This window comes from Bufo gargarizans, chromosome 4, assembly GCF_014858855.1.
Source record: "Bufo gargarizans isolate SCDJY-AF-19 chromosome 4, ASM1485885v1, whole genome shotgun sequence".
In the NCBI taxonomy this organism is placed as follows: domain Eukaryota; kingdom Metazoa; phylum Chordata; class Amphibia; order Anura; family Bufonidae; genus Bufo; species Bufo gargarizans.
In genome coordinates this window covers 477,625,314-477,637,746 of record NC_058083.1, presented here as the reverse complement: position 1 = coordinate 477,637,746, position 12,433 = coordinate 477,625,314, and positions in this window count along the sequence as shown.

Below are 12,433 nucleotides of genomic sequence, written 5' to 3'. Positions count from 1 at the left end.
CTAAAAAACAAAAAAAACTTTTCAGCGCACTGCTGCATGAGTTCACATGCCGAGATTTATTTCAGTGGAGTTTGAAGAAAAGCATGTGTCACTTGCGGTTTTGTTGCGGTTTTTCCCACAGATCTCACCCTTGCATTGAAAAGGATGAAATCTGCACAAAAAACTGACCTGCTGCGGATTTCAAAATCCACACGGCAGATGAATTCCCACGCGGCATAGGGGATAACTGACCAATGGCCGGGCGATCACCCACCGATCCCGAGGACTGGTGCCCTGCCCCCCAATCGGGGTGAAGGGTCTGTCCCTGTGCGCTCATTCTCTGAGGGAGCGCTGTACTCGGTCCCATAGAGAACGGATGGACGGAGCCCATTTTTTCTTCTACGGATTTAGGGCGCCTTCACACGCAGCAGATTTTCTGGCAGAAAATTCCGTCACTAAAAATCACTTCCGTTCATTTGAATGCGGCCGCAAGCGCATGGATTTCCGCAGGCTGCACTGTGGTGAATGGAACGGATTTTCAGTCGCCACATCTGCAGTGTGTGAAGGCGCCTTTATTTTGCACATTATAAACGCATCAAAAACCGCAACGCATTAGGGGTCATTTAGGTAATGGTCGTTAAAAAATAAAATGGCAGGACCTGCGCCAATGTCGTACTCTCCACTGAAGAGTGGCGGGTAGCGGGCAAATTCGCTAACATTTGTGCCTGGAAACGGGGCGAAAATTGTACTCCCGTCAGGCAGTGGAGTAGTAGTTTTCACTCCAGGTGCACTGACTGCCGGGGATGCACCTAATTTATGTCGAGGCTTGCGCTTCGTCATAAGTTTGGCGCATCCTCTTGCAGCGCAGAGGATATCAAAAGAGCAGCGTAAAACGCATTGGGGTTAACCTCTTCCTGCCCAGCGCCATACATGTGCAGTGCTGGGCGGGCTTTTACAGTAAAGATGGCGCCCACTCATGGGCGGCATAGCCATGGGGTGCCTGCTGTATTAAACAGCAGACACCCGGGGCTAATGCCGGTGATTGACCATAACATTGATCGCAGACATTTAACCCCTCAGATGCCGTGGTAAAAAAAAAACAATGAGTGCGTGCTGCTGGCCGTGCAAAGGCTCCACCTATCGGGATCAGGGAAGCCGTATGGTGTGTGCTAGAGAAGAGCGAAGCGATGCTTCATCTGAAGTCGCTTCATTCAAAACTTCGGAATAATACTGTACGGAGATTCGTCTCCGTACAGCATTAGAATGTATGGGCTCCGATGAGCAAGTTATTCGCAAAGTCGCGCGTGACTTCGTTGAATAACTTTGGTAGTTGATTTTCAAACTACCGGACTCGGCTTTGGTTTCCGACTGGTACACCAGAACCAAAGCCGAGTTCTGATACAAGTTTTGCGTTGCCTTAATTTGCGCCAGATTTATCAATTGTCGAAAAAATTCGGGGAGAGATATGAAAATTGGTGTAAGGTAGAACTGGCTTAGTAGCTCATAGCAACCAATCAGATTCCACCTTTTATTTTTCAGAGCTCCTTTGGTAACTGAAAGGATCAATCTGATTGGTTGCTATGGGCAACAAAGAGAACCATGACGAAAGGCCGTTTTCTTTTACACCAGTTTCCATAAATCTCTCCCATTTGGCGCGTAACGCTTCTCTCTTGAGATGTTACTCCACTTTCTACACCTTCAGTCAGATGGAGACAACTTTTTAAAAAGTCTCAGTTGACCTAAAGTTTTTTTTTCCATCTCAACCCTTGCTACAAATGTCAGATGGGTGCGGATCCCACCTCTGGGACTCGCTCCTATCTCCAGAATGTGGCCCCTGTCGTAGATTTTCAGTCCGCTCAGTGGACTACGGCTCGGTTATATCTGGTCTTCCTGACGTAGCGGTATTAGGACTAGATGGCGGCACTCTGCGCTGGACGGAGCTCTTTACAGGACAGATCATTGTGAGTGAAGTTCCAGGAAGCCGCACACTAATACAGTAACGTCACCTGCACGTGGAAAACCCCTCCGCAGTTCAGACTATTCGCTGTACACTATACACTGCCTGAGGTACAAATTCTGCCGTATTAACCCCTCAGAGTCAGCCATGTTCTCAGGAAGTGGTTTGTCTGACCCTTTACTAATTAATAATTTTCTGACTATATGATGTATGTAGATCATAGAAGCGAATGGGTCCGCCTGTGATCCGCAAAAAAAAAAGACTCGGTAGAGAAACACAAACTTTCAGAAGGCTAACAAGAAGTAGACGGAAGGGACTTCAGGATCAAACTACGAAGGATTTGTTTGTAGTCTGTAACTATGGAAACTCATAGGCTTGCAGAGGCGTGGCAGATACCAAATAGTACAATGTTTTTTAAAAAAAGAGAAGTTTTTATCGGTGGGGGACCAGGTGCTTCTGCCCCTTTATTTTGGTAATCACTGTGGATCTTGGCACCCGACGCCTGCCGATCAAAAAACGTCTGACCTGTCGCTGTAACATGGGCATTGGTTGGAGTCAGTGTATTTGGCGCGCAGAGGCTGGTAGCTGACGTGTGATGCTGGGGACAGCAGGGTGCTGACCGCCCCTCGGGAGGAGATCATATCTTTTATGTATTTTGGTTGTATTTGCTTTTAACCTTTTGAATCGATTTGTACTTTTTTTTTTAAAGTTAAATACTGAAAATTTCTTTGTTCTACAGAATTGCAGTTCACAGATGTTATCAGCCGAGTTCTGCAAATAGACATGATGACCATTCACGACCGATCCTTTCCGAAGCCATATCCTTTTTGCCAAAAGTAGTAAAACAGATACTCAAGTCTCTGTGTAGTATCAATGACTTTTACTTGGATGGAAACCATACAAAAGTTAGAGGGGTTGGCCCATGCCACCAATGTCTGATAGGTGCGGGTTCCGCCTCTGCATCCATCTCTAGAACGAGGCCCCCAAAGTGAACACACCCGCTCGTCTCTTTTCGCAACTACCATAGAAGTGAATAGAGTGCATGCCAATCATGTTCACTTTGGGGACCCCTTTCTAAAGATAGATCCTGGTCCCAACGGTGGGGCCTGCACCAATCAGGCATTGGTGGCATATCGCTGAGATGGGCCAACCGCTAAATCAATCTATATGTGGGATCTGTTCCGCATTGCAGTTCTGAGATCTGAAATAGTTCCAGATATGACCATAGGATAAAGTTTTGCTATACAATGTAAGTTGTATGTGGGTGACCTGACTAGCGCTGGGCCTCGGGATTTTGCCTCGTGCTCAGGATTTTCCACTTTTAACGTTCTACACGTAGACGGACATTTATCATTTCCTAAAGGCTAGAAAACTGGTGTCAAAAAGTTGCAAAGTTTGAATGCCCAGCTCGTCCAAATTGTTTTAACTTTTTCTTGGCCTTCGGCTCCACTCGCCACTCTTTCAAAAAGTGAGGGGGACAGAGAGAAGATGGCGCAGGGCTGAAACCATGTGCTGTAGATGTAGCTGAACAAGTAGACTAGGGAACACGTCCGGTCACCAAAGCCAGTCCAAATGCAGCAGAGGCGGCGGCATCAGTGGCAGGATGGACGAGTAACTACTGTGGAAATGATGTCATACCACTGAGGAGAAGCACTTTAATAAACACCTCTCCTAAAGTTTAGCAACAGGGTATGGGAGCCATCCGCCATTTTTAACAGCGCACAGGTTGGAGTAATTATATCATGGTATGCTCAGGCCATAGGCTATTACCTTTTTGTGGGTCTCGTACTTGGCAGCGTTATTTCTGAGCGAATGCTACGTGATATGCTACGTTACTTTTGGGAGCACCCTGCTTGACACAATTATTTTAGGGGATTGGGCGCTATTACATTTGGGCACACTGCTTGGTGCATTTATTTAGGGAGACACTATTCTATTGAGGGCACTAAATGCTTCTCTTTAAGGGGATACTCTACATGGCACAATCATTTTGGAGGACACTATAAGAAGCTCAGAATCCACAGTAGAATCCAAAAGGCTGACCCTTGGATTTGTAGCTTCTCAAACAACGGATCCACATATAGATTAACATACAGTCAGGTCCATAAATATTGGGACATCGACACAATTCTAACATTTTTGGCTCTATACACCACCACAACAGATTTGAAATGAAACAAATAAGATTTGCATTAACTGCAGACTGTCAGCTTTAATTTGAGGGTATTTACATCCAAATCAGGTGAACGGTGTAGGAATTACAACAGTTTGCATATGTGCCTCCCATTTGTTAAGGGACCAAAAGTAATGGGACAATTGGCTTCTCAGCTGTTCCATGGCCGGTGTGTGTTATTCCCTCATTATCCCAATTACAATGAGCAGAAAAAAGGTCCAGAGTTCATTTCAAGTGTGCTATTTGCATTTGGAATCTGTTGCTGTCAACTCTCAAGATGAGATCCAAAGAGCTGTCACTATCAGTGAAGCAAGCCATCATTAGGCTGAAAAAACAAAACAAACCCATCAGAGAGATAGCAAAAACATTAGGCGTGGCCAAAACAACTGTTTGGAACATTCTTAAAAAGAAGGAACGCATCGGTGAGCTCAGCAACACCAAAAGACCCAGAAGACCACGGAAAACAACTGTGGTGGATGACCGAAGAATTCTTTCCCTGGTGAAGAAAACGCCCTTCACAACAGTTGGCCAGATTAAGAACACTCTCCAGGAGGTAGGTGTATGTGTGTCAAAGTCAACAATCAAGAGAAGACTTCACCAGAGTGAATACAGAGGGTTCACCACAAGATGTAAACCATTAGTGAGCCTCAAAAACAGGAAGGCCAGATTAGAGTTTGCCAAGCGACATCTAAAAAAGCCTTCACAGTTCTGGAACAACATCCTATGGACAGATGAGACCAAGATCAACTTGTACCAGAGTGATGGGAAGAGAAGAGTATGGAGAAGGGAAGGAACTGCTCATGATCCTAAGCATACCACCTCATCCGTGAAGCATGGTGGTGGTCGTATCATGGTGTGGGCATGTATGGCTGCCAATGGAACTGGTTCTCTTGTATTTATTGATGATGTGACTGCTGACAAAAGCAGCAGGATGAATTTTTAAGTGTTTCGGGCAATATTATCTGCTCATATTCAGCCAAATGCTTCAGAACTCATTGGACGGCGCTTCACAGTGCAGATGGACAATGACCCAAAGCATACTGCGAAAGCAACTAAAGAGTTTTTTTAAGGGAAAGAAGTGGAATGTTATGCAATGGCCAAGTCAATCACCTGACCTGAATCCGATTGAGCATGCATTTCACTTGCTGAAGACAAAACTGAAGGGAAAATGCCCCAAGAACAAGCAGGAACTGAAGACAGTTGCAGTAGAGGCCTGGTAGAGCATCACCAGGGAGGAAACCCAGCGTCTGGTGATGTCTATGCGTTCCAGACTTCAGGCTATAATTGACTGCAAAGGATTTGCAACCAAGTATTAAAAAGTGAAAGTTTGATTTATTATTATTATTATTATTATGTCCCATTACTTTTGGTCCCTTAACAAGTGGGAGGCACATATGCAAACGGTTGTAATTCCTACACCGTTCACCTGATTTGGATGTAAATACCCTCAAATTAAAGCTGACAGTCTGCAGGTAAAGCACATCTTAATAATTTCATTTCAAATCCATTGTGGTGGTGTATAGAGCCAAAAATGTTAGAATTGTGTCGATTTCCCAATATCTATGGACCTGACTGTATGATCAGCATATGACTATTTGCGTCTTCTTGGGTAGTTCAGGTGTTGGGGGTGCACATCAGGCTAAAGTGTGCTGAAGCAGCTGCAGCAGGAAAGTGAGGGAGCACCAGCGGACTGCTTGGAGATGTGTCAGGCCAATGCACATCAGGTCTAACCTGATGTCCCCCGGGGCAGCATTACTGCAAAGGCCAGAAGATTGGTGCTGGAGCTGCAAGCTTCGCACAGTGAGAGTAATAGTGGTAGAGAGGGAGTCTCCCACCAACGTGAAAGTGAATCGGAGGCTGCAGACCAAAGAGCGTGGAACTGCCAGTGCATCATGGCATCTATGTGAAAGCGACTACCGTGAAATGGGGCAAAGAGTGTGAAAGTTTCCTGCCCACAAGCATGCCACTGTAGAAACAGACCAGACAAATGCCAAGTGACTGCAGAGACCATAGTGTATCGTAGACCAGCCATACTCTAAGCAAATGCAGAAAACAAAGCAAACTGCAGCAAAAAGTTAGTGATGACCGGTGACGACTGTGGTGAGAGTCCTTTGGCTGGAGCGTGAGTGGTCCAGAAGATGATTAAGATCTGACGCCATAGTGTTTGAATGACCAGGGTGGCTCCTGTGTGTGAAGATGGGAAGGAACACTGAGAGATATTTGTATCGTCAGATGTGGGCAACGAGTCCCTCGCTAAATGGAACAATGGAAGTAGGATCTACTGGAGCCCCAATGTAAGAACATTCTTAAATGTAAGAAGAACTTAAAGGGGTTGTCCCTCGAAAAATATGCTACAGTTTTCAAACCAGCACCTGAATCTGAATTCTTTTTGTAATTGCATATAATTAAAAATTTAGCCACTGAGTTTTTCAATAAAATGTATCTGTAAAGCGCCACCTACTGTTTGTTCTTTTGCTATTTTTTTGTACTGCTCACTGAGAAGGCCGCACATGCTCAGTTCCATCCTTCATCTGCATCCAGAGCCATGATAGGGAGAGCTGAGACACGCCCCCTGAGCTGCTATAGGGAGAGCTGAGACACGCCCCCTGAGCTGTGATAGGGAGAGCTGAGACACGCCCCCTGAGCTGCTATAGGGAGAGCTGAGACACGCCCCCTGAGCTGTAAAAGGGAGAGCTGAGACACGGCCCCTGAGCTGTGATAGGGAGAGCTGAGACACGGCCCCTGAGCTGTGATAGGGAGAGCTGAGACACGCCCCCTGAGCTGCAGCAGAAAAGACCCTCCTCCTTCAGCTTGATATAAATCTAGCAGAGCAATGAATGTGGAGATCTCTGGATCCATGTGAGGTACAGTGCTGGTTCTAGCTTTGTTAGAAAGAGATTGTCATTGGATCTCTGATTTTAATTTTTTACACTAGTCATTGGATAACCCCTTTGGACTACCTTAACACTGGCGGCATCAGTGTCCGGCAGGCTGTTGCGGCGGGGGAACAGCCTGCCGCATCCGTGCTAACGCTAGTCCACAGTGCCGCCGGAAGTCCGCTCTGGCCCTATTCACTATAATGGGGGCGGCCGCAGCATGGCAAACAAGCCAAGAGGCAGCTGGACAAAAACTTCAGCGAGTTGTAGTTTTTGTCCGGCTGCCTCTCGGCGTGTTTGCCGTGCTGCGGCCGAACCTCTGGCCCGCCCCCATTATAGTGAATGGGGCCGGAGCTGACTTCCGGGGGCACGGTGGGCTAGCGTTAGCACGGATCCGGCAGGCTGTTACGCCTGCCGCCAGTGTGAAAGTAGCCTGAAGGAGGATCTGTCACCACTCCTGAAATGCCTGTTTTAGTAACTACTTGCATTCCCCATGTAATACCAGTTCTGGAACTCTATGTTGACTCTATGTTGACTCTATGTTGTACCATTGCTTTATTATTTCTACTAGAAGTTTATAAATGAATTTCCAGCAGTCTGCAGTAAGGGTACAGATCGGTGTTAGCAGTTGGGGGTGTGTCCCTGCAGAGTCTGACACTATCCAATCAGTGCTGCCATTGTCAGACTGTGCAGGGACACACCCCCAACTGCTAACGCCCATCTGTAGATTACTAGAAATTAATTTAAATGCTTCTAGTAGAAATAATAAAGGAATGGTACAGCATAGAATTGTAAGACTAGAGGCTCTAGAATGGTTCTTACATGGGGGATGCGAGCATTTACTAAAACAGACACCTCAGGAGAGGGGACAGGTCCACTTTAAGGTGGGTTTACGTAGCCCAATTATCAGGCAGATGATCGGGAATGAACATTACTGGGAACGCTCCTTTCTGATTATCTTCCCTTGTAGATGTGCCGCTGATGCCTGTTACATCATAGTTTCTGGGCAGCAGATGGTGCGGTCTGAACAGCGATCTGCTTCCTAGAAACAATAATTCTCTATGGGGACAAGCGATCGCAGTTGAGGTGATCGCTGTGTTTAAATGCAGCTCTTCACCTCACTGAAGAGCGGACCATTGTCAGGAAGGAACGCTTCTTTCCGAATGATTGGCTGCTCGCCCTTGTATCAGGGAGATTTCAGGGACTAGTGGACTCTTAAGTGAACTAAGAGTTAAAGGAAAGCGTTAGGACAACATTCCTCTATTGAAGATGTAGAACAGATAATGAGATTCTGTAAATATCTTATCTGCATCCGCTATGCTTGTCTGCACTAAAGGAACCCGTCATAAACTGTGTGCTGTCCTCACTAAGTAGTGGCAGGGGGCGATTTAAGCGGTCTTTTAGTCCTCAGCCAATATTAAAGGGGTTGTCCCGTGAATAATATTCTCCAGTTTTCAAGCCAGCACTTTTGTAATTCCATGTAATTAAAAATGTATTATAACTACTGAGTTATTAACTGAAATCTATCTGTATAGCGCCACCTGCTGTTTGCTCTTTTTGTAATTTCTCTGTCCTGCTCGCTGAGATGGAAGCACATGCTCAGTTCCTTCCTTAAACTGCCACCACCTGTAGCTGAGTGGACATACCGTCTGAGAAAGACATGCCACCCGAGCTGCCAACTTGATAATAAATCTAGCAGAACAATTGGAGAATAAATAGGGAGATGTCTGGATCCATGTGAGGTACAGGGCTGGTAACAGCTTTGTTAGAAAGAGATTGTCATGTACTATATGATCAGGGGCGTAACGATCGCGGTCGCAGGGAGGGGGCCCGCTGTACTAACATGTAATGAAGCGCTGTGACGGGGCCCGGCATGAAGTACAGTGACAATGCCGGGCCCCGTCAGGGCGCTCCATTACATGTTTAATATGAGGCAAGGTGGGGGAGGTTTGCGCAGAGGGGGGGGGGGGCAAGAGGGGGGATGCGCGCACTCACTCACATACACTGGGTTCGGCAGTTCTTGTCACTGCTGGGCTGTATCCAGATCATCAGTGAAGCAGGAGCTCTAGCGCTCCCTCTGCTGGCCGCACATCGCGCTGCTGGCTGTGGGAGGAGCTCTGAAGGCCCGGGAAACTGCCTTCAGTACAGCCTATATAAAGGAATAACTATGAGGGGCACATATATCAACTACTGTGAGGGGGGCACATAATCTGGCATAACCACTGTGAGGGGCACATATGTGGGCATATCTAATGTGAGGGGCACATAATCTTGCATAACCACTGTAGGGGGGAACATATCTGGCATAACTACTGTGAGGGGGTCACATATAAAGGCATAACTATGAGAGGGCACATATGAAGGCATAACTACTGTGAGGGGGGCACATAATCTGGCATAACCACTGTGAGGGGCAAATATGTGGGCATATTTAATGTGAGGGGCACATAATCTGGCATAGCCACTGTAGGGGGGGGGGCACATATCTGGTCATAACTACTGTGATGGGCACATAATCTGGCATAACTACTGTGAGGGGGAACATATCTGGCCATAACTACTGTGAGGGGGCACATATCTGGCCATATCCACTGTGAGCGGGCACATATCTGGGCATAACCACTGTGAGGGGCACATATCTGGGCATAACTACTGTGAGGGGGCACATATCTGGCATAAATACGGTGAGGGGCACATATCTGGCATAAATACGGTGAGAAGCACATATTTGGCATAACTACTGTTAGGGGGCACATATTTGGCATAACTACTATGAGGGGCACATATCTGGACATAACTACTGTGACAGGAACAAAGGTGGGCATAAGTGCTGTGAGGGGCCACAAGAAGGACATAACTTTTGTGAAGGTGACCACAAGGTGGGCTTAATTACTGTGAAAGGCCACAAGGTGGGCATTAGTACTGTGAGGGGCCACAATATGGGCATTAGTACTGTGTGGTTGCACTTAGGGGAAATGTCCTAAATTACCCTGCTATACATTGGCATAGCTCAGTCTACCAGGCCAGCACAGCACCCCCTGCTGGTAGTTTCACAGGGGCAGTCACCACCCCTTCCTTATGTGATTATTCTTTTTTTCTCTATCACCACAGGGACCTTGTTCTGGATCCAGCGGACATCACGCCGACGCCAGCGACACCCTGGATGAGGTAGGACCAGATTTTATTAGGACTGGGTGAGTGTAGCCATGCATTGGGCTTAGGGCTCTTTAACACGAGCGGATCCTGTGCGGGTAATCCGCTGCGTGAAAGAGAGCCAAGCCGCGCTCCGGACAGCAGAGACACGGAGCAGTAACATGACTGATAATGCTCCGTGCCTCTCTGTGATCGTTTTGCTACAAAATCACGATGACAACTTTACCTCACTGTGATTTTGTAGTAAAAAGGTCAGAGAGAGGCAAAGAGCATTATCAATCATGTTACTGCTCCGTGTCTCTGCTGTCTGGAACGGGGCTTGGCCCTCATTCACGCAGCGGACTAGCCGCACGGGAAAGAGCCCTTAGTAAGAAAATCTGCAGCTTCTTTGTAAAAATGGGGGGCCCAATCCAAAGTTTGCACTGGGGCCCATAACACTCTAGTTACGCCACTGTATATGATGTCTGATTTTAAATTTTTGCATGAAACATAGGACAACCTCTTTAAGTGGTTGCAGAGAACCAGAAGTATAATCATAACAGCCATGGCTGCCTGGGTCACGGTTATTCATGAGCTGCTGCTCTTCCCGCTCACCTACTAATCATTGACAGACTTCTCCTCTCCTGGGGAGAAAAGTAAGGCGAGGACTGAAAATCACCAGCAGCGAGAGCAGGAGCTGATGAATCCAATTCTGAGTTATGTCTTCTGCATGGCACAGAGTCTTCATACAGTAATGTTAACAAGCTACATGTTGGCTTGTATTGACCACAAGCCTTCACAGGTTCTGGCTGCTATCAGAATGCAGGGACTAGGCAGACTATCCCTAGCTCCAGCTTCAACATGTCTGCTGTATCAGTCTGTGATTTATTCTATCCGGGCTCTGAAGTGGTGTACTTTTATCGCTAGTGCAGCACACCTCCATTGCTAGCTAACTACATGCAGGAATCTGCCGTGCTTTCTAGCTCACACTAGTAATGTGCTTGATTTCCTGTCTCTCCTGCATCTCTTTAGGAGGTCTGCCTATACTTCTCTATATGCTTTTTGGGATCCTCACATGTCTTCTGTGATCTGAATTTGCTTGGTTCTCTTTATAGATCACAGGTGAGACAAGTTATTGGTGCACAAGGCAGGGGTTTCAGAATGCATCCCAACCGTCATGGCACAAATTTGCAGTTATCCCTCTTTTATCTGACTGAAAATTGTGAGAACTATATTAATTGAGGACATGTTTAGTAATATGTGTATTCTACTAGGAATAACACAAAGATGTGAATAGCAGGTACCACCGACCTAAACATGGTACAGACCATGTACTCCCTTCAAAGCAGCGGTATTCCCTGACCTCTTTCAGCAAGATAATGCACCGGCCACACTGCAAAAATTGATCAGGAACAGTTCAAGGAACATTAAGAACAGATTAAGGTGCTGAGCTAGTATCCAAATTCCACAGATTGCAATCTGATCCAGCATGGGTGGGACGTGCTGGAAAACCAAGTCAGATCCATGGAGGCCTCACTTGCTACATATATTCTACCTAAAATGTTGAGGAAAAAAATGGTTTGCAACCATGGATGGGTTCCTGGCTGTTGTGATCTTTCAGGAGTTGCCGAATAGGGTTAGAAACACCAAGGAACATGTGGTTAGCACTGTATCTGGGAGTCTTGTGGCTTTTTCGAAGGTTCCCCCAGGCCACCTCTCTTTAACTCCACTCTCTCTGTTTCTGAAAGGGTTGCCTTCTCTACTGGCTGGCAGCTCTTGCCCAGATGCTGGTGGAGAGGAGGGTTCAGCCGGGCAGTGCAAGCCTGTTCTTCCCACTGGTGCAGGGTATGGGGAGTAGCAGCAGGATGAAAGTGTCCTATATAAGGAGCTCCATGTAGGAGCCACCATTTGCCCTGTGGTTAAAGCATCCTTAAAGTCACCCACCTACTCTGCCTCTCCTATTGTCCTGGCCCTGCAATGGATTTCTCTTGGTGTTTTTCTGCTAACCTCATCTCCATCTAGTCGGACTCTTTTGCATCCATTCTACCCGCTCATTCTTGGATAGTGTAAACCAAACTTGTCCGACCTGCTATTTAAGGCCTGAATCTATGTGAGTTTCTCCTAAAGAGGACCTGTCACCTTTCTGGACGTGTCTGTTTTGGTAGCAGCTTGCATACCCCATGCAATTACAATTCTGGAGACTCTATTTTGTGCCTTTCTCCTCTTAGGCTAAGGCTATGCGGCGCGACAAAAAAGGGAACAACTACACTGCAACATGTTGCGCAACATTTTTTGTAATGACAGTCAATGCTGTCG